We start from the raw sequence: 27,065 nt of genomic DNA, 5'->3' as shown, positions 1-27,065 counted from the left end.
CAGGCTAGCAGCACAGCACCAGCACAGCATCAACAGTGATGATGAGTGCTTGCAGGAGCAGGGCTGAGGCAGCTGGCAGGTGCAGGATGCAGCACAAGAGGCTGAGCAGGTGAGGCTTAAAAACAGCAGAGGAGTGGCTGTGTGGAAGCAACATGTCTTCTTACTACTGACATTGCTGCTTGTGTTTTCAATGGAGTCCCTTGTCTCTGATCTTGGCCTGGTATTGTGGACTTGATTCTAGAATACCCCCTTTGGACTCAAAGCTGTGAGTGTTGTCTAGCCTGTGTCTGAACCTTGGAACTGTGATTTGTCCTGCTCTGACAACTTGGGAACTTTCCCCTGACTGCTGCCTGTGTGAGTCTGTAATTGGGACATGGGGAAATTTCTAGAGCATTAGTGATAGCACAGCCCCCCAAGCTCCACCCTCCTCAGGCACTTCCCGCCAAATCTCCTGACATTTGCCTGGGTAGTGTTGGGGGAACCCTATATGTGAGAAAGGTGGGGGAAAGGAGTTCCCCCCTTTGTTTTCTCCACACCATGTATATTTTTATGAACCTCTATTGGGTCTGGCATGTCAAAAAGGGAAGAACATCCCACAGCAACTTTGCAACACAAGAAATGGTTTCAACTGTAAAAGCAAGTAGATTTATTGATAGCTAAAAATACATTGTCTTGCAAATTGATTGGCGTTATACTTTATTTGAATTTGTAGCCAGACTAGTCCCAAAGGTGTGGAGCAGATCAATAAAAAAGAACAAATATAAAATACCGTGTTAAAATTAAGTTAAAACCAATTTAGGTAAAACATTTGGAAAGACAGCGCTGTCATAATAAATAGAATGAGGGACTTCTTAAAAGTGGTATATAAACACAGTTGTTTTTGTTATTAAATTGCTGACTTGGGGGATATTATAAAAAGATAGTGAATGGTCAACTATTTATGTCTATTATTATTTTTTTACCATTGTGGAGGGAGAGGAGGCTGCCATTTTGGATTTTCTGCCTCATGCAACAAAATGGCTTCGGCTGCCTCTGAACAGATGCTAAATCTCAGCTCTAAAAATCTCTGAGGTTTCCAAAAGATGTTTTAAGCTCAAACTTGAGCACATCTTCACAGGAAGGCAGTTGTATGATTTAATGGAGTTCAACTTAGTTTTTTTAAAATACAGAAAGAGATGTGGCACCGGCAGCAAAACACCATATTCCCACACCGAGGGACTAGATGGGACATTTTTAGCCACTTTTGTTATAATACTGGCACTCCTTTTATTTATTTAGGTAGATTATAGAGGTAGATTAAGCTGAGAGAGGAGGACTGGTCCAAGATCACCCAGTTGGTTTCACAGTTAGCATGGATTTGAATCAGTCCATTGGTCCGTCAAGGTCAGTAATGTCTCATTTGGGCCCTTATGAACTATAGGAGCAGGCCTACCACCAGGCATGATGACATCACTTGAGAAAGTGATGTCGTTGTGCCCAGCGGGAGCATGTCTGCTACGTACTGGCCTGGGACATTTTTTGCCTCCCGGGCCCATTTTCCAGGTCTTTTTCCCCCTTGCTGCCAGGTGAGCGGTGGCGGCGGCAGAGGCTGGGAGCAGGGAATCTCCTGCCTCCACCAAGGGACATCCCTACTGTCCAGTCTGAGGCCTTTCCTATCCCTACTGCATGGTCCTTTTAACTGGAGATATTGAGAACTGAACCTGGGACCTTCTGCATGCAAAGCAGCAGCTCTTCCACTCAGCCACAGCCCCTCTGAGATCTCGCATCATGAAATATATGCTGGTGAGGATAAATATTATGAAAATGCTGTACTTGTCACTCGGTCCCTTCACGGCGATGGAGCTCTGGGTTGGTGATCAAGATTCAGAATTCAGCATGCAGTTTAATCATCCGTTTCCCCCTTATTACCATACAGTGAAATGTGTTTAAAAACAAATCAAAAAGAACCTGCTATTAATCTTCTTCCTCATGAATATCACAGCTATGGGGAGATGCCGTTGGTCTCCCGTGACTTCTTTTACACCCTGCCTTCAGTTCGCGGAGATTAAAAGAATTATCCCCCTGCCTATCATTGTATATGCAACATTGGATGTTTTTTTTAAAGCTGCCCTAATATATTAAAAAAAAAAATTATTGTGGATACTGTGGGAGCAGTGCTTCGTTCTGATGGTCCAAGCAGGCATCACAAAGTTTTTAGATCTTTATTTTAGGGGTTTTTCTTTTTTCAGTAATGTGTGGGAAATGAATTTGATCATCTAGGGAGTGTTTGCTGTTGAAATTCTAATGTGGTGAAAATATGTATGAATTATGCAGTGCAGACACATTGTGCTGAAGTTGGCCCAGTTCTGTGCTGTTTGGAATGGAGGGGAACACGAGAGAGAACAGTGAGAGCAGGGATCATTTCGCAGAAAAAGAGCTGGAGGAACTCATTAGCATAGCTCATTAGCATATGCCACACCCCTTGACATCACCGGAAGTGTGTCATTAGCATAACCGATTTGCATACATCACACCCCCTGACATCACCTATCCTGGCTGTTTTGGACCCAAGCCTGGCTGTTCAGGGCCGAAATTAGGCCCAAAATGGCAAAAAGAGGCTGAAAATGGCCAAAAAGGGGCCTAAAATGGTCAGGATTGGGCCGCTGCTGTGTGGGAGAGTGATCCACCACCCATCAGAGGCCCGATCCGGGCCATTTCGGCCTCAATCCAGGCTTAAATGGGCCCCAAATGGCTGAGAGTCAGGTGGGCAGGGCCACCTGACATGTGACCTCTTTGGGGAACTGCCGGAACGGCGTTCCGGCACATTCCCCCTCGAAACGAGCCCTGAGTGAGAACATGGACAAAGAGGGCAGAATCATGGGGCTGGGAGAGTTCTAGACAACAATTCTAAGCAGGTCTGTTCATTGGGGCCTACTCCCAGGAAAATGTTCTTAGGATTATGTTGCTAGATGCGCGTAAGCAGGGCCGGTGTGTCCATTGAGGCGGTGGCAGCAGCTGCCTTGAGCGCTGACCGGGGGCGGGGGGGCACGCGCCACGGAGCTGGCAGCAGCAGTGCTGGCGGCTGAACGGGAGGGCTGGGAAGCCGCTCCTGTGTGCTGCTTCGGCCGCCTGCTGCGCCTAGTCTGCAGTTGCCTGGCCAGGAGCGTGTGCTGGCGGCAGCAGTCCTGGGCAACTGAGCAGGCAGCCTTCCAGCCCTCCCAATCAGTTGCCCCGTGCTGCTGCTGCCTCTGCTGCTGCCACTGCCAACACACAGCTGTGGGCCAGCCAGGTGTGGCAGGTGGCTGGGATGGTGCGGGGCAACAGAGCGGGAGGGTGGGAGGCCACCCATGTGCCGTCCCAGCTGCCTGCCTCACCAATGGGGCAGCCAGCTCGCAGCGGCACACCCTGCGTGATGATGTCACACGTAGTGATGTCATCACGCAGTCCAGATGCACACGTGCGCTTTGCACACATGCACGTGTAGGCAGCAACAGCCCTGAAGCTGCCCCCAGGTGCAGGTATCTGGCCTCAGGTGCCAGAAAACCTGGCCCTGCGCATAAGTGCAATTCTAAGCAGTTACTCCAGTCTAAACCCACTGACTTCAACGGGCTTAGTCTGGAGTAGCTCTTCTTGGGACTGGTGTGTATATCAGCTGTCTAAAACACCAATGTAAAGCTAGAAGATCTGGACTTTTATAACATGCTGAGAATCATAGGACAGAATTTTCATTTGTACCCCACTTTTTGCTCTATCCCAATGTCAGTATTTTTTTTCTTGTGGATAAAACAGATATACATAGAATCTGTACTTTTAAAAAAATCTGTGTTTAACATGTTTGATGTAGCAGTAGGCTAATGCTGTCACAGCACTGTGAGGCACTCTAGGAATTTCCCAAATCTCCATGGTAAAAACCATGAGGATTTGAAAAATTTCTACAGTGTTGCTTGGTGCTGTGATGTCACTTCCAGGTATGTGCCCAGAAGTGACATTGTGCAATGCTGGTTCACCCCCTTATTTTTGTTCCTGGAGGTGGGAGACTGCCTGCCATAGTGAGCAGCCTGGCCTCTGTACCTCACAACAGCCCTGTGAGGTAGGGGAGGATGATTGTGAGACCAGCCCAATGTAACTTAGCAAGCTTCAGTGGTGGAGTAGAAATGAAAACCTGGGTCTCCCAGATCCTAGACTGCAAATTTAACCACCACACTACACATATCAGAAATACTTGAAATAAAATGTGAATGTCTCATTGGACTATGGCTGGCTTGTATTTCTTTAAAGACTTCTTTGCAGTGACCTAAAGCATCAAATGAGCATCTTGGAGTGGGATAAAAATGTGGTGGAAACTTCTTGCGTGATGATGTTAAGCACTGTTTGGTGCTGTCCGAGTGTTGGGCTGTAACCATGAGAGCATCTCGGAGGACATGCCGTGTATTGGCGAAGACCACCACATCCTTCCTGCCGTGCACAAAAAGCCAAAACATTTCTGCTTCTGTTGTGAAACCCACCAAGCCTGGAAGCAGAGGGGACTCCTGCCGCTTGTGTGCCACTGCTTTCCTTGAACTGTTACTTTTCAAAATATTTTCACATACCTCTAAAGGTATAATTATGGCATTCATTCTCTTTTGAACGTAATTGCTGTACTTTGCATTTTTCTTTTCTCTCCCCATGTAACTGGGGCTGCAGCAAAGCATTTGTTCTTAGCAGTCGGTCTCGCTTTTGTTGGGGAATTGTCAGAAATTGTCTGTGTTGCCATTTCCCCATAACTGCGGAGTTGGCCACTTTCAAAGGACAGAAATGACCGGATCTTGCAAGCTGCCACACCAGTGAACCTGACTCATGGTTGTGGGCAGACACAAGAGCACTGTTGGTCCAGTGGCTTCTAACCATCTGGCCCGATTAACTCCAGTTGGTGGCCTTTACTCTAGCCTGGGCTGTTTGAAAAATCCTAATTTAACCCCTTTGTGCTTCGAGGGCTTGGCTTTGTGAACAAGACAATGGCCCAGACCCGTGTGTGTCAAATAGGAGAGTACAAATGTGCCATTTTCATTCTGGTTTTGGACATGCTAGTTGCAAGATTTCCCCTCGTTAGGCCCAGGTCTTGCAACATTTCTGACCTACAAATGTGAAAGGAAGATGAGAGCAGTGTAGTGTAGTGGTTAGCGTTTTGGATGGTGGCTGGGGAGACTAGAGGTCAAATCCACACTGGGTGAATTTGGATTAGTTACTTCCTCTCAGCCTAGCTCACCTCCCAGATTTTGTGAAATCTAATGAATAAAAAGGATATGGTTAGCTGGAATTTCTTTGGCAAATTCCATCTAGAGATCTTGATCGGTTGGTGGCTTACAACCACCATGATTACTAGCCCTTGATAGAAACATCATGAACCATCTGGTATTGTGGGGGTAGGTCAGAAGTCTCCAGTCTTTTTAAGCCTGCGGGCCCCCTTGGAATTCTGACACTGGATGGTGGATGCAACCACAAAAAGTGAAGCCAACCACAAATTCTTAGGGAGAGAGGTCATTCAGACCTCTAATAGAAACTCTTCAATATTTCAGGCAGAAGCTCTGTTTTTAAATGAACGTATTGTTTAATTTTCTTGCATACAAATTTTCTTGCATACACACAGCTTATCTTCGGTCATACAGTGAAGATCCTTGCACTGTGAAGGTAGCTGCTGCTGAAACAACTTCTTTAAAATCTGCACAGCCAATCAGATCTCCAATGGCCTATTAAAAGGCCTGCTTGCCGTAAGACCCACCTGGCTTTGCCTACTTTCTGAAGACACTTGGTGGTCACCAGGAAAGGTGTCTGTGGATGCCACGGTGCCCATGGGCACCGTGTTGGGGAACCCTGGGATAGGTCATAAACTATTAATAGTATCACTGACTGGCAGGCAGTATGCAGGCTTTGAATTGGTTAAAACATGTCTTTTATCCTTGTCGACCTTTGCAATCATTCTCAGGTTGCCCGTTTGAGATCTTCAAGGAGCACATTTGAATCCTGAATTATAACTTAACCACACTCGCTCCAAGCAATTGAGCTTTGCCCTTCACTGTTCTAGCCTAGGTTCTTTAAAGGAGAAGGCTCTTTGTATGGCATGTAAGGGTGTCTTTGACCATATGCCTTTCTATGAGCATCGTCTGCTTCTCCTCTAGCGATGCTCCGGTCTTGTCTCCTGTACGGATGCTCCCCACCCGCTGCCACCTCCCTTCCACATCCCCTACAGTGCTGAGAATGCTTATTTCGATGCTCAGGACAAAGCAGACCTTCTTGTGTTCTCTGCTCTGCAGTGACACGCTTGCTGCACGCAGAGTGGGAGGAAGCCGTGCAGCAGACGCCGGACCCTGAGGCAGCTGTATTATTGGCTCTCCGCATGTTGCTCGCTGTCGAGGGGGAATGGGTGCAATACATGCTGGGGGACCAGGCTGGAGGTCGCTTCTTTGTTTCCTGCTGCCCTAAAACGTGCCTGCAAAATGATCTTCCGTTGTTGGGAGCTGTGATTAAATGTGGAGCCTTCCTAGGACCACTGGAGTCTTAATTCCACAGCGTTGTCTTCGAAGAGCCTGGTTCTGTAACTTGATTGCAGACGGGCAAAGGGCAGAGAGCATTTCTGCAAACTGGTTTTGGCACGGTCAGGGCTCTGATCTCGAGGTCTTCCCTCGGATCTGGCTCACCTCTGTGAGGGCTGCGTGACTTTGTGCTTTATGAAGTCTTTCCTCGCGTATTTATAGTTTGTTAATTTTACACACGAGTACTCTGCCTTGCCAGTGTTCACAGTGGCTTGCAAAAATTGGGGCAGAGGATGTGGCTCAGTGGAAGAGCCTCCACTTGGGATACAGAAAGTTCTATCTCCAGCATCTTCAGTTAAAAGGTCCAGGCAGTAGGTAATGTGCAAGACCTCTGCCTGAGACCCTGGAGAGCTGCTGCTGCCTGGGTAGACATTAGCAACCTTGATGGACTGGTGGTCTGATTCAGTATAAGCAGGGCTTTTTTTCAGTTGATGGACGGCCGGCCAGACACGGCCCCAGACAATCTGGCCAGAGCTCTGGAGGCTGTGACGGCATGGGTGGAACAGAGCAGGCGAAACTGAACCCAGTGAAGACGGAGGTCCTGCAACTTTGCCAGTGGTGAAGAGTCTGGGCGTGCTCCTGGATGCCTCCCTGTCGATGGAGGCCCAGGTCACGGCGATTGCCAAGTCTGCATTTTTCCATCTTCGTCAGATCAGGCAACTTGCCCCCTACCGGACGCCCCAGGACCTGGCTACAGTGACCCATGCAACGGTCACCTCCAGGCTAGATTACTGTAACTCACTCTACACTGGGCTACCCCTGGGCCTGATCCAGAAACTACAACTGGTCCAGAATGCAGTGGCGCGGGTCCTGACTGGTATATCCTACCAGTCACGTATCACACCTGTTCTGCGGCCAGCTGCACTGGCTTCTGGTTGAATTCCAAATCAGGTTCAAGGTATTGGTTCTTACCTTTAAAGCCCTGAGCGGGTTGGGACTGGCATATCTTTGGGACCGCTTCTCCCTGTATGTTCCCCGGAGACCGCTTCGATCAGCAGATAAATGTTTACTGGTGGTCCCCAGCCCTAAGGAAGCCTGCCTCGCTTCAACCAGGGCCAGGGCCTTTTCAGTCCTGGCCCCAGCCTGGTGGAACGCTCTGTCAATGGAGACCCGGGCCCAGCGGGACATATTATCGTTCCGCCGGGCCTGTAAGACAGAGCTGTTCCGCCAGGCATTCGGTGGTTGAAGGGGGCAGTGCCATGTCGGCCTCCCACATTTGGGGGGTGGGGTGGGGTTTTTCCCCACCATTGCACTTGGTTAATTTATTTCATTATTGTTTTGTATGTTGATTTTAGTATTGTTGTTTTCTTGTTTTTATTGATTTTAACTTGTTCACCACCCAGAGCCTCTGAGGATGGGCAGTATATAAATTGAAATATAAAAATAAAAGCAGGAACGCAGTGGAACGGAGTTCCGGAACCTCTTGAAAATGGTCACATGGCTGGTGGCCCCGCCCCCTGATCTCCAGACAGAGGGGAGTTTAGAGTGCCGCTGAGCGGCGCGGAGGGCACTCTAAACTCCCCTCTGTCTGGCGATCGGGGGCGGGGCCACCAGCCATGTGACCATTTTCTCCAAGGGCAACCCAACTGAGTTCCACCACCTCTTTTCCCAGAAAAAAAGCCGAGTATAAGGCAGCTTTGTGTGTGTGTCCCAAAATTAACACTAAAATATGAAAGCAAGTTAATAAAAATAATAATGCAGATCAGCACCGGCAGAGACCATGATACCCAGAATTGCTCACTGGGTGACTCTCAGCTTCACTTGACCTCAAAGGGTCATTGCGAGGATAAAATGGAGGAGAGGAGAAAGAGGTAAACTGCCTTGGGTTCTCATTGGGGAGAGAGATGGGGCATAAGTGAAGTAAGTAAATAAATAGTGCTTAAATGAGTCTGTTAATGATAGGATGTCTTGGAGGTCTTTCCTTCGTAGGGTCACCAGAGGTCGGAGGAGACTTGACGGCACATAATACGCATATTATGTGCTGTCAAGTTGCCTCTGACCTCTGGTGACCTCTTAAATGCTTAAGTGCTTAAATGAACAAGGGCATACAGTGTCCAGATAATGTATTTATTACATTTGGGCCTGTCCTTTTCCACAGAGCTTTAGGATAAAACTTTTATGGTGTTATCAGAAAGCCAGTTAAATTTAACTATGTTATGACATCACTGAGGATAAATAAAGTGCTTGTGTTGTCACTGTGTAGCTAAATCTCATTAGCCACTAGATCACAGTTCCCAAGAAGATGGCCATGGTTTGCAAATCCACTTCAAGCCACATTTTCTCATTTTGGTTGATCTTAAACCATGATTCTAGAGCCAGTTTGGTGTAGTGGTTAAGAGCACGGGACTCTAATCTGGAGACTCGGGTTTGATTCCCTACTTCTCTGCTTGAAGCCCGCTGGGTAACCTTGGGTCAGTCACAGCTCTCTCAGAACTCTCTCAGTCCCACCCACCTCACAGGGTGATTGTCATGAGGATCATAACAACACACTTTGTAAATCACTCTGAGTGTGGCATTAGGTTGTCCTGAAGGGTGGTATATAAACTGAGTGTTGTTTCTGCTGTTATTAGAACAGTTAGGTTAGGCTGAGTGGCAGTGACTGGTCGAAGGTCACCCAGCGAGCTTCCATAGCAGAGGGGAGATTTGAACCTTGTTGCTGCATATGGTGTAGATAAGGAGGAAGCTTAAGATAATGGCTACATTTCTGCCTGCACCTCCTAACGGGACTATAACACATCGTAACAGGACTATAAGGTGGACGGAACGCCGGAGAGCTTTTGAGAACTGCAGAGTACTTGAAAAAAGTCAAAATACACCTTTGGTGGACTGAGCTGGCATTTATCTCAGACTTAATAATCCTTGTGTCCTTTACAGTTTTGCAGCGTGTCCTTTATGTACTGAGTTTTTAAAACTGGCAAGTAGAGTGCTTAAAATTATGAAGCTGGACTTTGAAGTGTTCGGTTTCACATTATGTCTTTGATGTGTTCCATAAGTCTTAAGTGTTGGCAAGGGTGCCACCGAGAATTGGAAAAAAGAAAGAAAGAAATTAATAGGGCATTCAAGAGAAATCCCTACCCGGCAGAATGTGAGTTTCAGTCATCAGTGGCGTCTTTTGCTGGTAGGCTATGAACAGCCAGTGTGGTATAGAGGTTAGAATGTTGGGCTGGGATCTGGGACACCCAGGTTAGAATCCACGCTCTGCCATGGAATCTCACTGGGTGAGCTTGGACCAGCCATTCTTTCTCTCAGCCTAGCCTACCTCATAGTATGCTTGTTGTGTGAGGATATATGAAGGAAGGAAGAATAGTGTTGAAAGTGGCTTCACTTGGTGGACAATGGTGGTGGAACGTGCCATCAAGTCATAGCTGACTTATGGCGCCCCCTGCTGGTGTTTTCAAGGCAAGAGACTAACAGAGGTCGTTTGCCATTGCCTGCCTCTGCAACCCTGATCTTCTTAGGAGGTCTCTAGTGTTGCCAGTTCCCTCTAAAAGCGGGAGGATAGGGGTCTGGAACTTACCCTCACGCGCGCGTCAGTGCACACATGCTCCAGTGGTGGCATGATGACATCATTTCCGGAAGTGACGTCACCACGGCAAGTGCATGGCGACGTCACTTCTGTAAATGACTTTGTCACACCAGCTGTGGGAGTTCTCCTGCCCTACACTTTGGCCGGTTTGGGGGCCAAATTGGAGCACAGGGATGCTCCCGCAGCCAGCACGAGGGGTGAGAGCATGCCAGTGGTGGGCACACTCCGGGAGTTTGCCCCCTCCTGCTGATCGCTCAGTGATCAGCAGATAAGGGGGCAAATCCCTGGGAGTTTGCCCACTACTTGCGGGCACCTGGTAACCCTAGAGGTCTCCCATCCAATTACTCACCATGGCTGATCTTGCTTAGCTTCTGAGATTGGACAAGATTGGGCTTGCCTAGGCTATTCACATCAGGGCTTTTGGGGGTAATAGCGGGGCATAAAAATCTTGAATAAATAAATTATACCTTGATTGGGTTTCTTTCAGAAAAAGTCTTTATGTCTTCCTGCCTTTTAAAAATCTTATCTGTTGCCTGATTTAAGTTGCTTTTGTTCTGCTTAGTTTCAGATTTGTTCTGATCATTTTGGCATCTCCAGTGAAGGTATGGAACAATAGCTTTTATGTGTAAGACAAAGCTGCGGAGAAACTTACACCTCTTGGATATTTTGAGTATTTTATACATTCTTGCATTCATTCATTTGCATGTTTTTATCCTGCCCTTCCTTCTTGGAGTTCAGGGCCGAGTACGTGATTCTTTCCCTTTTTCCACTTTATCCTCACAACAACCTTGTGAGGTAGCTTGGGCTGAGAGTGAGTGACTGGCCCAAGGTCACCCAGTGCTTTTTATGGCAAGGAGGCCTTTTTGAACCCAGATCCTCCAAGTCGCAGCCGAACACTTTATCCACTGTGCCATTTGTGTGTACAGGTGTCTGTCCATCCATGTCCCCTCTAGGGAAACCCAGAAGAGATGCTTGGCTGGCAGCGCCAACCCTGCTGGACCCATTTGGTCCAGCAGTGATCAGCTGAGGCTCAAAATCCTTTGCTGTGTGGTTTGTGAATCTCAGGTGTGCTGAATCAGCCTACTTGCAAAACCTCACTCTGTCTTCCAACGCCCTTGTAGAACTTTACTGCCAGCTGCAAGAAAACATGGTTTGTACAATGAAGCTACTTTTTTTACCATCTTCCAAAGTTTGAAAAAACATGCATGCAAAACCACTAGAGCTGTAGCTGTGCCAGCAAAACCTCAGTTCATGTTGCTGAAAGCTGGAAGGGCAGAAGTAAAGAATCAAAGGTTGTTGGGACTTGGTGAGCTGCCTTTTCCTGACAGATGGACCATGGGATGGAATCACCCACCGCCACCCGAAATTGCTGGGTCTGTTGATTAATCTGAGAATCGGGCGAGTAAACACATACATTTGTTCTTGTCAAATAAAATGCCAGGTCTCCAGCACTGGAGGATAGAACGTCAATCAGAGTGGGGCATGCTTACCAAAATCTGGCAGATGGAAATGGATCTGACTTCAAAGTATGCTTCAGCGGAGGCTCGCTAGGGTTGAATTTGGGCTTCTGTTTCCGATTGAGAACATGTGCCAAACCTCAAAAATGCACTTTTCTCTTCGTCTGTAGAATGGTTAGAGAAGAGCATATTCTGAGTATTGGTGAGCTCTTACACTTGGTGTCTGAGTAGCTGTAGCCAGACTCCATAACCCTGCCCTAGTGGCAGCAGTTAGCATGGCCAGGCACCTGCTATGGCCCACAGCCCAGCGGAGGGCCTGCTGTGATCCGGAGAAGGTTGGCAGCTCCTACTAGGAAATGGGACATCACCCTTGCAGCTCCAGCGATGGCATGGGCCTTTGGGACATGGTTCCTTTTCCTAAGGGGAGGATGGGGTGTGTTATGCTCAGGAGTGTGGGGTGTGTGATGCTCAGGATTGTGGGCTGGGCTTCATTGCCAAGGCTCTGCTTCAGTGCTCCTCCCTCAAGAAATGGGAGATGGACAATATGGGATGGGTATCTGCAGCAAGCTCCCGTGTCCTGACTGCAGAGGGCAGAATAACAGCTCTCTCTAACTCCACCTGCCCTGGCCTCATCTGTAGCATGTATGTGAGCATGCATGTATGGGGGGAGGGGGGAGATAGAGAGGAGAAAGATAAGGAAAAGACGTGCTTGGTGCAGTGGGGCTATTCAGTGTAGAGCATCCCCCCCAGGCTTCCCAAATGCAGAAGCCACCCTTTCTAGTTCCATAACCTCTCTTTAAGAGACTGACTCAGAGCTTGTAGGTTTGATTTTATCTTGACACATTTTGAACCAAGGCCTAAATTACTGGCATTTTCTGCCCCAATGTCCTTGAAGAACTGGCTTACAAAAGTTGCATATCCCCTTGGCAAAGACAAGGATGTATGTATTTCATCACCACCCTCACCTCTTGCGCTTGCAAACTGAGTTCTGCAAGGAAGTCATACGCTTTTGCAAATTCTCAGAAACAACATGGGCATCTTTCCAGTTTAGGGAAGAAAAAAAAAATTCAAGGACTCTATTCTGGTCTAGAATTCTGTATGATGTTACTATGAGCTTTATACTGGTGCTTTGTTGTTAGCAAACTAAAGGCAGCTTTATTCCTCCATCTGTTCTTTAGGAGTTAGAGTGCCTTCCTGCCTGTACTTCTATGGTATTTGTTTCCTAAGGATGGTTTTGTACCCGCTCCACTGTCTCGATTCACCAGGGACAAACTCGGTTTCCTAGTATCTGTCCCTGGCATACCAATGCCCTTATTTGTTGCCTTTTGGGGTGAAGTCAGTCCATTGAGAATTTATGCCAACATACATAAGATTGCAGACATGGTGACTTATCCTGGGATGGGAGAGAAGGGAGTTGACATCTCTTTGTTTTACATGAATCCGACACACATTTCAAAATAGACATGCACTGCAAACATTCATTCAGTTGAACGTTTTACAGGATTTTTAATGTTATAGTCAGTTTTATTCATGGTTTACTAGGGCAAAGTTTGTTATAAGAGGGCAGATCTAGGCTCAACATTAGGAGGAAATTCGTAATGATCTAAGTGGCTTGACAGTCTAACCAGTTATCTAAAGGGACAGTGACCTTTCCTTTGGACAGCCCGTCTATCAGGGATGCTGTAGTTTTGGATTTCTTGCATTGAGCAAGATATTGGACTAGTTTTTCCTATGCAGCCTCTTCCAGCTTTGTGACTTTATGGCAATTCTGCTTCTCATGACAGATTATTGCAGAGTAGAGATGAGCACGAACTGAAATATGAACCAAAGTTTGTGATAAACCAGGCTGGTTTGTGTATCATGAACCAGCGGTTCGTCAGAGCCCATTTCTGATGAACTGCCACGAACTTTAGGCTGGTTCATCTTGTTCATTTTTGGTTCATTACTGCAGACAGCCTGGCGCTGATCAATCAGTTTCAAAGGCAACAGGGGTTGGACTTCCTGCAGACCTTCTGCTGACCTGGAAGTGGCCTTCTGCTGGCCCAGAAGTGACTTTCTGCTGACCTGGAAGTAATGATTTGCTGACCTGGATGTGACGCTATCACAAACCAAACGGACTGGTTCATGAATTGGGGCAGGTTCATGAAAGTTTGTGGTTCATGAAATGTGACGAACCATGAACTGCACAGTTCGGTTTTTTCCAGTTCGTGCTCATCTCTATTGCAGAGCAAATGATTTTAGCATGCAACAAGCAGGCAAGAGCCACCAGCAAAGCCTAATGAAGCAGAAAGGATGTTGAGATATAGGATCTCTGTTGTCCTGTGGGAAATGTTGAAAGTAACATGGTTCTGAATTCTGTCCCTTCTCTTAAGAAACAGTTTGCAAAATTATGTAACGAGATTAAAATCCGATCTTATTTGTTGCCCCCTAGCAAATAGAGAGGTTACGTATTGGACCACATCTTTATTGTATTTATGGAGATAGGATTTGATGGCTGAATATGAAAAAGAAATCCAGTCGGGATGACGTATTACGGAAGGTCTGGAAGACTTACATTGAAGACGAGGGTGGTTGGGAACTGGGCGACTAAAGAGGGACGAAAATGTGCACGCACCTGGTAAATTGTGTAATGTCATTGACAAATAGGTATTAAAATTAATAAAACATATATTTTTTTTACAAAAAGAAGAGACCATCTGTTCAATCTTGTCTTGATGGGTCCCTAAGGAACTATAAGAATGCAATTTTGGGCCACAGCTGTTTGTCTGTGGGGTCACATTGAAGGCGTGGTTAGAACAGGCTAGCTCAGTCTCTCGTGCCGAGTATTTTTACGTATGGAAGCTGTTTTGTACCAGGCGAGATCATTGGTCCGTTTAGCGTTCAGCCTGCTCTGGAAGAAGCTCTCCAGGCTCCCAAGTAGGGAATGGTCTCTCCAAACACCTGCTACCTGAAATCCTTTAGCTGGGAGTGCCCAGGACTCAACCTGGGATCTCCTGCATGCAGAGCATGTGCTCTGAGCCCAGATCCCTCATAGAACAATTAACTTGGATGAGTTTAAATCATTTGGTTTGTTTGTGTTTTCTTCAGCAAATAGGAAGCTGAAACTCTGAGAATAAGCAATGGCTTTAGGTAAGCGTCCCTTTTGAAACTACTTTAGCCCACTTGTTATTGTTTTGCCCTCAATGGACTGTTGTTGGGTCCTGTTGGATACTTTCCATTTTATCAAAATACCTTCTTCCACTGGAGCTGGAGATGATTTCTAATTTATTGGTAGACGTGGTTTCAGAAATAACGGTCTTGGTGACAAAAATTTTGGCAATAATAATTTCACTGAAATGCAAAATCAGCCTCAAATGAGTTTTAGGTGAAACTCTGGACTGTCATCTGCACTTAAGTATTGTCAAGTTTTTATTCTTATATTAAATGCTGGATTTTAATTGTATGGTCCATTTTTATTTATTTTATAAAGTATCCTATTTACCATATATTCTCCATTTTATAGATCTTGTAAACTATTGTTATTTGGTCATCATCTATTTGTACTTGATTTTAACTGTATTAAATTATGCTTAAGGTCTATGGCCATATAAGCAGAATAAATGATGATGATTTTTTTAAATAATTAACATTCAAGATAACCAAGAGGCATCAGAACCTTGGCATGAATTTTCAAAGCTCCTGAAATATATGTAGCAGCCCTTTCCTTGATCCTTCAGTCATTCATTACCTGCTAGAATATTTAACAGGTGGTAATCTGCAGTTCGAATAAGGAAGGAGTCTTTGCTAACTTGGAGAATTCTTCTGATAGACAGAAGAGTATGACTATTCAAATAAAGAGGAAACCAACACATACACACTTGCACAACACAATGATGAGGACTGACTACCCTCTAAGAGGCATAATATGTTGAGAGTAGTTTGGTTTAGTAAAATAAAAGATGACAGAGAGAGTTTGAGAAATTAGCATGAGATATTACAGGGCTGTCTGTGTGTTGTGCTGCTCAAACAGGCAATTGCCAAGTAGTTTATCTCCTGCAATTTATTTTGGGCCCGAAATCCTCCTTTTTGTTTTAAGTCTGGACAGCAATTATTAAGAAGGAAAGTTAGCAGGTGAGGTTAAATATTCACTAGCACCAATCATGATCCTGTTCCGGGTCACCTGACCTAACATGTTTTCTCAGGAAGCTTTTTGGTGCTAGGCTGAGCATATTTGACCTACAGGGCTTAAGGCACCTGATGATAGTGCGTAAGGTTGTGGTTGCCTAGCAACCTGTAGGCCTGGTACCATGTCTGACATTTTCTTTCACAGACCTTGGTTCAAATACCTTTCTCGACACAAAGCTAATCTGGAAATAGAGGAGTTCCATGTGGGCAGCATGCAGAGATAGCTATGGCCATGAAAAATAAAGTTGATTTCTTTTGTTCTGGGGACATGAATGAAACAAGGTGCCGTCTAAAACCATTACAGGCCTTCCATAAGGCTACGTAATAATTTAAAAGGCTAAAAAGAAAGAGAGGGAAAGTAAACAAGTGTTTTTAATCCTAAAATCCATGAAATGCACGCATTAGACATGTCAGTTTTGCATACTTAGATTTGTTTAGCTCTTGAACTGGTAAATGAGGGTTGTTTTTGGTCTGAAGCCAAATAATGTATTGAAGCAATTTTATGCCTCATGAATTATAGAAGAGAATGTTTGGTACGTGGAGCTAGCTCTCGTCTTCGCCTGGCTGGTTCCCCTCCCTGTTTGTTTTAATTCCTTTGGGGATTTTAGTTTGAACCATCGTCTAGCGTCTGAAGGATGTCTTGAATGCCTGCAGACTGTTCCTGCAGAATGGAAGGAATTTTAAATATGAGCCCCCTTCCCTTGACTGGAGCCTTCTTCTTTTCTCTTAAATTTTGCTTACTCCAGATGGTGGCAAAAATGCTTTGATCTTGTCATAATGCTTCGCCTGGTTACAAAAAAATACCTCTTCCCACCCGGCCTCTGTCTCTAACCTTGGAGCTGTGTATATGTCAACTTATTTTAAACGGCTTCTGTTTTCTTGGCTGTTTGGAAATCAAGAGTTGTTAGCTCACACACAAACACAAAAATGCTTGTTTTTTTCTTAGCAAGGAATGCTTTTTGGCCTCCTTGTTAAGTGAAACCCATTCCCAACAGAGGATCTTCCGTCCCAAGGGTGAGCAATTTGTTCAGTGCCGAGGGCCTCAGCAGGAATAGATCACAAGCCCTGCGGCTGCCGCTGATTTGCATGTTTTAGTTGCAAGTCATTAACTAAATCTGCATGTCATTTTCGCAGGCCTGGCAGATGCCAAACACCAGTCAGTGGACATGCTGCACACATTTGACAAATTCCAGAGAAGTCTCCCTGTTAGGTCTGCTAGAACAGAAAATGTTGTGGTATTTTACCAATTAACCTATGTATTGTGTCATGAACAGACAATGCCATAAGAAGATGGTCTGAGTAGCATTTGGACTGAGGTTAAGATTGACCCAAATGTTCAAGAGTGAATTTTTTTGTGCAGAAGAAGGTTTTTGGGAGCATGCGGGGTATTCCCTGATCCTTTCCCAAATGCCACCTGTATTTCACCATTACTCTGGTGTTTACAGCTCTCATTCATTGACTGTTTCATTGATTCCATTTTCTTTTCAAAACTTATCTCCTTGGAAACAATGGTGTTATCAGGAAGCTGATTAAATTTAACTATGTTATGACATCACTGAGGTGATGTCACTATGTAGCTAAATCTCATTAGCTACTAGATCACAGATCCCAAGAAGATGACCATAGTTTGCAAATCCACTTCAAACCACATTTTCTCATTCAGGTTGATCTTAAACCATGATTCGAGAGCCAGTTTGGTGTAGTGGTTAAGAGCGGCAGGACTCTAATCTGGAGAACTGGGTTTGATTCCCCACTCCTCCACTTGAAGCCAACTGGGTGACCTTGGATCAATCACTGATCTTTCAGACCTCTCTCAGCCCCACCCACCTCACAGGGTGATTGTTGTGGCGATAATAGTAACATACTTTGTAAACTGCTCTGAGTGGGCATTAAGTTGTCCTGAAGGGCACGAACCAGGAACCACAAACTGGCACAAACGGGGGCAAGTTTATAAACCAATTTGTGGTTTGTGGGGTTTAAATGCCCCTTTCCGACCACTTAGCAGTGGCAGGGAAAGGGGCATTTGACAGTTTAAAGGGCCCTTTCCTGCCTTGCAAGTGGCTGGTCCCTTTAAACTATCAGCTGGCAGGTGGCGAGGGGGGAATCCCTTGCAAGCGGCAGGGCCCTTTAAACTGTCCAAACCCCAGCCCCGAGCCCCAGCCCCAGCCCCACACTTACCTTGCTCTGTGGGCCTGCAGCGTCCTCCCCTCTTCTGGCCTCTTCTGCTTCTGTGTGGGCCCACAGGGCTTCCTCCGCCACTGAAAACGGCCTCCCTGCTCCTGAAATGGCCCCTGCGGTGGCCATTTGAGGAGCGGGAAGGTCGTTTTCGGCCTCCTCCACTACCCTGTGGGCCCACGCAGTGGCAGAAGAGGCCAAAATGGCCTTCCCACCCTGGAGAATTAGCCATTTAAACTGCCCCTTTATGACCCAAACGAACCAGTGGACCAGTTTGTGGAAGTTCATGGAAATGAGCATCCACGAACCACTGGTTCGCGAACCACGAACCAGCCTGGTTCGTGTGTTTTTTGGGGTTGTAATTTCATTCATGCCCATCTCTCATTGTGGCTTGGCATGATACCTGAACTGAGCCTGAAAGTATGTGCTGAGAAATCCCTAGTTTGAATTTCACTTATCCACTAACTCAATAAGCAGCTGTTTCTTAATCCTGGCCTACAACATGCAGCAGAAAGAGGCTGCAGACTCCTGAGGTTGTACCATTGCAGAGGAGTTACATTTTCTTTTTCCATGGAAAAACTCCCTGTACATTAAAACAAACAAACAAACAAAAAATACAGCAAGAAGAAATGTTCTAGCGTAGCCCCTCGTTTGCTGTCCTGATTTTCCATTTTAAGAGAATTATTAAGGAACTTTGAAAAATGAAGTCCCTCCCCTGCAGTCCAAAGAAGCGTGGTCCATTCTACCACCTCAGCCTTCTGTCACCTCATTACCACTTCATTCTGTTGCCTGTGTAGATTGGGCCTTATGGTAAAGTGGTTGACCCCCTTTATGATAATGAAAGAAGTAAACCTTGACTTACCAGATCTCCTGCTGTGGCAAGAAACCTCCCCCCCTCCACCTGTTATTCTCACTACCACTTGGAAGGGTGGCAGGGGAAAAATGGGGGGAGGGAGGAATAGTTGAACCAATTGCATGATGTCACTTCTGTTACAAACCTGGAAGTGATGTCACTGTGTCTCTTTGAAACTCTATGAAGGCAAGAATATGGGCTTCTTCATATTTGAGGGGGCTCCAAAGGTATGCAGAAATATATTTCTTTATAAATAAACCAAAAGAACAACCACACAATTGCAGAGAGTATACAGGTGAGGTCTGAGTATGCCCAGAGGACATAAAATGTTGAAAGCAGTTGAGAAAGGGAGATTTACGCATTATCCTATAGTTTCTTGTAACCCTTAATTTTATAGGGAAAATCATACCTGAGCCCCCTTAAGCCAAGAGGAAATGCAGGGTATAAATATATTCATACATCTAAATATTTATTTAATTTTATTTATTAAAAATAAACAACTGGCCTGCTTTACAGGGTTGTAAAGATTACTGAGATAATGTCTGTGAAGCATTTTGAATACCTTAAAGAACACGAGCATGAACACAAACATCGCCATCTTTGGTTTAGGCTAACAATATTTTTATTTCTCATTCCAGAGTTCTCTTTCCTGGCATCGCACGCAGCTAATCTCAAGTTAGAAATCTTGATAAGGTAAGAGATTTAGTGTATGTTACTGCCCCTGCTCACCTGACTGGTGGGGGAATGGGGAAGCAGTCCAAGAGCCCCTAGAGCATGCAGTGAAGTGGTATGTGCTCCAGAGGCCCTGATGAGACATTTCCTGTTGAAAACCAGAAGCTATGGGGTCTCCACGAAAACTCTTGTGTTTGGGGCCAATTTTGATCCCTGCTGTAGCTTCCATTTTTCAATCGGGAATGCCATCACCAGGGCTTCCAGGGCGTGTGTGCAAGGAAGATGGATCGGGGCCCCTCACCTGGCTAGTAATCCCATTCATCCCCTAGGGCTGACAACCCTACTTACATTTAATGATGGCAAAAATAAGACCATGTCTTCAGACATGGTGAAGTACAATGAAGCCTGCTTCTTCTACGCATATTTGTACAAACTTGCTCTGCCCAGTTTAAAGAGAAGGTGGTATTGTAGGATGAGCTGTGTGTGTTTCTGGTTGTGTAATTCAAGACAGGTTTCCTCCAAGGGACTGGAGAGGATTGCAAACAGTGCAGGCTCCGATAGCTTGAGTCTGTGATGACCCTGGTTTCCTGTTTGGCTTTTTGTCATGTGTCTTGCCGCAAATTATCTCAAATAATTAGCATTGTGTGCACGCTTTCTGCTTCCTCTGAAGGGCATGTGAGCACCCCAAGACTGTATTCCAATTCTAGGTTAATTTTCTTGCAAGTAAATTGTCCTTTGGACTTCCCAAACTCCCGACTGAGTCCCACGTTTTAGTCTCCCCTGGCCTGTGTTATAGTCTCTTGAGAAGAGGAAGGAAAGTATATTTATGTCAGATTGTTTTCCTTCTGGCTAGGCCAGTGGATCAGTATTGATCTTCAGTGTGAGTTGCACATGATTAAAGAGCTGGCGCTGCTTTCTGGTTTTGGTGTCATTGGCAGGCGGTGACGATAAAATATGCATCAGTTGATTCGTTTGTGATGGGCAAACAGAGGTGGAGTTCCTCAACTGCATGATAAGGGATCTGAAAGTATCCATAAGAACTTTATTAATAATAATAACTGTGCTTATATACTGTTCTTCTAGACAGATTAGTGCCTCACTCAAGAGTGGTGCACAGTGTTATTATTCCCACAATACAGCTGGGGAGCTGAGCTTTGAGGAGTGGCTTACCCAAGGCCACCTGCTGAGGTCATTGCAGCAGTGGGATTTGAACCAGTACAGTGTTGATTCACAGCCCAACCCCTTAACCATTATACTATTTCAACTTTGGGGTGCACAGAGGCTAGGTCTCACTGAGGCAGTAAACCTGTATTTGGGCTATACTGCTTCATACACAGTATGCCTCCTCCATAAAATATATTTCCCCAAACATAGAAAACTAGTTGTCAGGGTTGAAGGATCTTACTCTAGCCTTCTCTCTGACACGTGGGCTGCATCCACCTGGGAATTTCCCCCATGTAAAAAGTAGGATGGCCCAGTATTTAAGAGGAATATCCACATGGTATCATGCTCTTTTCACAGCATTCCTGACTCTGAGACTTTCTCATGAAAAAATAAAACTAGTATTTTTTTGTAGAAAAGAACAAGAGTCCAGTAGCGCCTATAAGACTAACAAAATTTGTGGTAGGGTATGAGCGTTAGCATCTGAAGAAGTCAGCTGTGGCTCACAAAAGCTCAAACCATCTTGATGTAGTATGTTTTTAGCATGCTCTGTGCTGAAACACTGTTGCTAATTTTAAGCTTAAAATAAACCTGATTTTTCTCTGGCTGAAAGGGAAATCTGTGGAGTGGCTTTGGGGAAATGTTCATATAACTCTCCCTTTGGGAAGAGGAGCAGAGCTAAGCATAAGCTCTGTGTTTAAAGTGACACATGGCACCTAGTTGCTGCTCTCCATTCTCCATTCCCTTTTAGTGCTGCTGCAGTGTGGCTTGGCAGGGAAAGAGAGAGTGAGAGGAAAGGACCAGGGGGTTTCCAGGCTTTGGGCTTTTGCACAGGCATAATGGGAAACAGAAGGAGGATCTGGCATGAGGAGTCTACAGCAACAAGCAGCACAGGAATAGAGATGGGCACAAACCGAAATACGACCCAAAGTTTGTGACGAACCAGGGCAGTTTGTGGTTCACAAACCAGCGGTTCATCAGAGCCCATTTCTGACGAACCGCCATGAACTTTAGGCTGGTTCGTTTGGTTCGTTTTTTGGTTCGTCACTGCAGACAGCCTGGCGCCAATTAATCAGTTTCCTAGGCAACAGGGGATGGACTTCCTGCAGACCTTCTGCTGACCTGGAAGTGGCCTTCTGCTGATCCAGAAGTGATGATTTGCTGACCTGGATGTGCCGTTTTCACGAACCAAATGAACTGGTTCATGAACCAGGGCAGGTTTGTGGTTCATGAAATGCAACGAACCACGAACTGCATGGTTCGTTTTTATTCTGGTTCGTGCCAATCTCTACACAGGAACGAAGTGTGCATGGATGCCATTCTTGCCTCTTCTTGCACTCCTTGCTACTGCTGCCATGGTTATGTTTGCTTGCCCCCGTATGAAAAGCAGCCCTCGTTCTTTTTGCATGCATGTTATTTTGTGTATGAAGGAGCATTCCATCATAAAGCTTCCATCCTCCACGCATACAAGTAGTTCGTAGTGGTAGAGCCCACACAGAGTCTTACCAGCTCAGGGAGAATTTGGTCAGTCTTCTAGAAGGTTCCACCATGGTGTATAGAGGATTCTTCAGTGCCAATGAACCTAAGTATTACCTTTCCACCCATCTCACAGAGTGTTCTGTTGTGGGGATAATAATGACATACTTTGTAAACTGATCTGAGTAAGTGTTAAGTCATCCTGAAGGGCGGTATATAAATCTATTATTATTATTATTTCTTTTTTAAACATACTGCAGTGTTTTGATGGGGAAGTACGAGTTCTGTTTTTAGCCAGGGTATTTTCTGGAATGCAGCGAATCTGGTATGCCCATCTTACAACCCATGAAAGCTGAATGTAATTGTGTATTGCATTGTACCGGGTGTCTGCCACTCCCCCGTTTTTGTCATTGCCAGTCAGGCCAATAAAGGAAGAGATTTTCTAAACTCCTACTGGGATGCCATACGTGGCTGGTGGCCTGTGTTGGGCTTAGCGGTGTCACAGGTTTTGCAGACATGATTAATACTCTCATTACCCAGCAAAATTAGCTATTTACTCGAACGTGTTTAGGGTGGGTAATGACCTGTTACAACCATGAAAGCTGTTTCCCAGCATTCTGTCACACTCTTGCATGGCCATGAACTAAGAAACCTTAGCAGATATTATGCAAATGAAGGGGTGGAGCTAGGCAAATACAAATAGACTCAATGGATTCCATTTTGTTTTATGGGGCAAATTAACAAGGATAGGACTGAATAAAGCAAACTGCCTACTATTAATTTCTGAAAATAGGGATTTTATGTCTCTGGCTATTAAAACTTGGGAGTAAAGTTCATCTTACAACAGTGTTCCAGCCCAGAGCAAGCTAATTTACTTATTTAGTTAGTTATTTAAAACATTTGTATGCTACCTTTGGACCAAAATAGGGTCCCCAAGGTGGCCAACATTAAAATATGAAAAAATTTAAAACGTTTTAAACATTTAAATTTAAAACAGCACTTGAAGTAGTATAAAAATAATTCAATAAACACAGAGAGTAATTATCTTCTCCATGAAGACAATTAATCAGGTCCTATCAGCCTGCGGTGAGGAATTTTCCAGAGCAGATCGGGTGGGTTTTCCTGGTGGAAAGTGTGTGTAGAATCATTTTATAAGTTTTGCAGAAAGATTCTGCACTCACGCACGCACGCACACACATCCCCCACAACCCCAAGAATAGGGAGGAGGGCCGATAACAGCTAAACTTCTCATGAGATGTGTAGTTGGGAATTCAGATGTGTTGTTGGGAGGATGTGTTGTTGGGAATTCAGATGCCTCTTGCCCTTGGATTTTTGGGCCTTTCCTGAAGCAATGCTCTGAGGGTGCAGAACTGCAAGTTTCATTTAAATGCGTGCATGTCAAACCTTTCTATATTTAAAAAGAACTATCACACCATGTTATTTCTTGTCAAATTCCAAACATTCCTAATGTAGAAAATGAAATCGGGACCCAACATGGCAAGATTTGCTTTAGTGTTTCACAAGTCTGTTAATTAACTTCAGTGAGTGTTAATTTTAAAAAAATGAATGCGATTCTGTGAGAACCTGCTGAGTAGGTAGTGTCTGACTTGGGCTCAACAGGAACCTAGGTTGCGAACCCATTGCTGGCATCCAGTGGAAGCTCTGGAGAACAGGGTCATGTAATAGTTGTTGAACTGATGCTATGATATCACTTCCGGTGCAAACCTGGAAGTAACATCATTGGCTTGATACGACACTCTAGGATTCTTCTGAAACTCTATGTTTTTACCTGTTTCACATAATGGCCAACCAGATGCCCCCGAAGGCCTACAGTCAGGGCATCGAGGCCTAAGCTGCCTCCTGTTGTTGCCTCCCAGGACTCATATTCAAGGGTTATAGACTCTGAACATTCCACTTGGAGATTCTACTTGGTCATTGTGGCGAATAGCCATTGATGGACCTGTTTTCCGTGAATTTGAACACTGGAGTCTGAGAAGGAGGGCATTCTGACCATTCTTTACAATAATTTCCTCACCCCTTCTACTAGTTTGTATCTCTTGGGATACATCTCTCTGTTAATGGAACATAACGCTTCATGCATCTGCTGAAGTAGGCTGTAGTTCATGCAAGCTTGTGCTGCAATAGTTAGCTTTTAAAGTGGCTGCAGCAGATTAATGTGCCCCCCCCCCGAATACACATCATAAAATTATGGTAAGCTTCAGAGTATTAATTTTCTCTGCTGTCTCCAGCTGCATCTAGCAACTAAAGCTCTGAAAGTATATTCTTGCTAAGTGCAGACTCAAAGTAATACCGCCTTTGTCTGGCAGACAGGCAAAATGGAAGTCCTGTGTTGCGAACACGCTTGGTTGGAACAGAGGCAATCCTTCAGCTGGGGAAGGGTTGAGTAGTTGTCTACATGTCTCCTTACGATGACCCATCAGGAGAACTAAATCATTTTTATTGCTTTTATGGTATTATCTCAGGCCAGTATATGTCTTGCTAGCATTTATTGCCCCTAAAGTACAGTGGCTTCAAGGTATTTAGGTTAGGAGTCAGTCTGCCGTTTGAAGCCGGGCACAGTTGGAGAGATTCCATGTTAAGCAGCAGTGGTGGATTTGTGAATTATGATTCATGGAGCAGGCGGTGACTTTATTGCTTTTAAGCTCGAAGCTCTTCTGTTTTTGATGGATTTGTTTGGGACCTTTCCTTTCCCTGGTGTCCTTTCTGCCTGTCACGTGTGTTTTACCTGTGCTTGTTCCCATGGCAGGCTTGGCTTGTGAATTCCTTTTGCTGCCTGGTTTATTTGTGCAGAGTTCCTTCAGTTCTCTCCTACCCACCCACCCCTATCTTCTATCTGATTTCCTTTGCATTTCCCTGCCTTGCTTTGTTTCGCTTCTAAAAGATGCACAATGGGTAATTAAAAAAAAGAAAACTAAATTGGACCAATGTCTGCATGCAAATGTAACTTGGAAGACTGTGTAAGTACTGCTTTGATGAATGTAAATATATTACTAAATTTCACAGTGCTAATGGAAAGGAAAAAATCAGATTCCTAACAACCAGCATCAAATGCTGAAACACCGTTCCTTTATTGTATTTATTATTTATTTCACACTTTCCCCTTCCGTCTGAAGATGGTTTACATTTCCAAAATGAATTGGAAACTACAGTAAAACTCCATTAACCACCGTCTTCCCGGAAATTCCTGAAGCTTAAATCCCATTCAAGCTTCTCACAAGTAAGATAGCCTTTACAGCACCTCTTAAAATGTTCTTAAGATGGTGTCCCCCATATCTCCTCAAGCAGCTTGTTCTAAAAGTGGAGAGTGGCTAGAGAGAAGAAACAGGCTCTAGCAAATGTCAAGTTAGGCACCTTAAACAGGGAACAACTAGAAGGTGGTAACTAGAAAAGTGTTGCTGGCACATAGGGACTTATGGAGAGAGACAGACTTTTGCAGAACTGAAGAAATATTTCCAATTTTGAGACAGTGCTCTATATCTATCCACGCATTCTGAAGGTTTTAAAGGCACTTCCATTTTTAGAAAAGAGGGTGGAGATTTCTACGGGTTCCCCCTTCCCACTGCAGACTCACCATTTTGCTGTTTATGTTGTTCTTGAGGGTCGGATAAACTGCAGGAACAAAATGGGAGGGGGACTCAGTTGAGTACAATGTGAAAGGAAAATTGGCCAGTCTCCACCATATTTTCTGGAAACTTAAGTGCCCTTAAGTTTCCAGAATGTGTGGTTGGATACACATAAGGGCAGGGCTCATTTTGAGGAGGAACGCACCGGAACAGTGTTCCGGCAGTTCCCCCAAGTCAGGTGGCCCTGCTCACCTGACTTTAGAGCCGTTTAGATCTCGAATGGGGCCAAAATGGCCTGAATCTGGGCCAAAACAGCGCGGATCGGGTCGGTTTGACCTGATCTGGGCTGTTTTGTCTGTGATCCGGGCCAAAACGGGCCCAAAATGGCCCTCTTCTCCAAACTGAACATTCCCCAGTCCCTTCAGTCTTTCCTCATAGGGCTTGGTCTCTAGGCCCCTGATCATCCTGGTTGCTGCCCTGTGCACCTGTTCCATCCTTTTTTGAAATAAAGCCTCCAGAACTGCACACAGTAGTCCAGGTGGGACCTGACCAATGTGCTATATAGTGGGACAATGACATCCTGTGATGTCTGGATGGTCATGACCATGGGGAAGGCGCCATAAGTGCATTATGTCATTTTCTGGAAAAAGGATGACATCATTTTGGGTTTTTCCAGGAAGTGATGTAACGCTGTTGAGCCAAAGTCTATTTTTCACTATATTTTTCTCCCACTGGCTGCCAGAGGGGTGGTGGGCCATTGGGAGTGGGAGATCGCCCACTCCCATTAGGTGAATGACAGTTCTAGGTAGTTCAGAAGGATCAGTCCAGAGGCAGAGCTGATTGCAGGCCAAAATCCATGCTGAGAGGTCCATTTGAAGGAGTTGGGTAGGAATGATAGGAAAACAACAAGCAAGGAGGAAAATAAAGGGCTGAGTGAAAAGAAGGAAGGAAGGAGCCTGGTAGATAAACGGTTGGTAAATACAGAATAAGAAAAAAGCACAAGCAAATGCCAGAATCTGGGTATGTATCTTACATGTTAAGGATGTGGAGAAAAGATAAGGAGAGTGTCTCTGAGAGCGTAAAGGCTTATTTCCTTTGTTATGACAAAACTGCAGCCTCTTCCTTCCCCCAGCAAAGGGGATTAGGGAGTGGAGTTTCAGGTTTAAAAAACATGACTCTTAGATAAGGTTGAACTCTTTGTATATTAATCAAGCAATGACTCTTTTCTTGCTATTTTAGTGGAATATATATTTTTTTTCAAAACAGCCGGTCTCTTTCGTAGGCACAGTCTTTGCAAGCTGCTTATTCGAAGCCCAAAGATGTCAGAATAATGTTCTGTCAAGCCAGCCATAAACTGATTGCTCAGAGGAGCCAGGCAGCCAAGGATTTATGCAAGTCCTTCCTCCACAAAACATGCTCTGCTTCAATTGCTTCCACCGGGGTTGTACT

Source organism: Eublepharis macularius, chromosome 13, assembly GCF_028583425.1.
Source record: "Eublepharis macularius isolate TG4126 chromosome 13, MPM_Emac_v1.0, whole genome shotgun sequence".
In the NCBI taxonomy this organism is placed as follows: domain Eukaryota; kingdom Metazoa; phylum Chordata; class Lepidosauria; order Squamata; family Eublepharidae; genus Eublepharis; species Eublepharis macularius.
The sequence above is the reverse complement of the archived record's forward strand: the minus strand, read 5'-3'. Positions refer to the sequence as shown.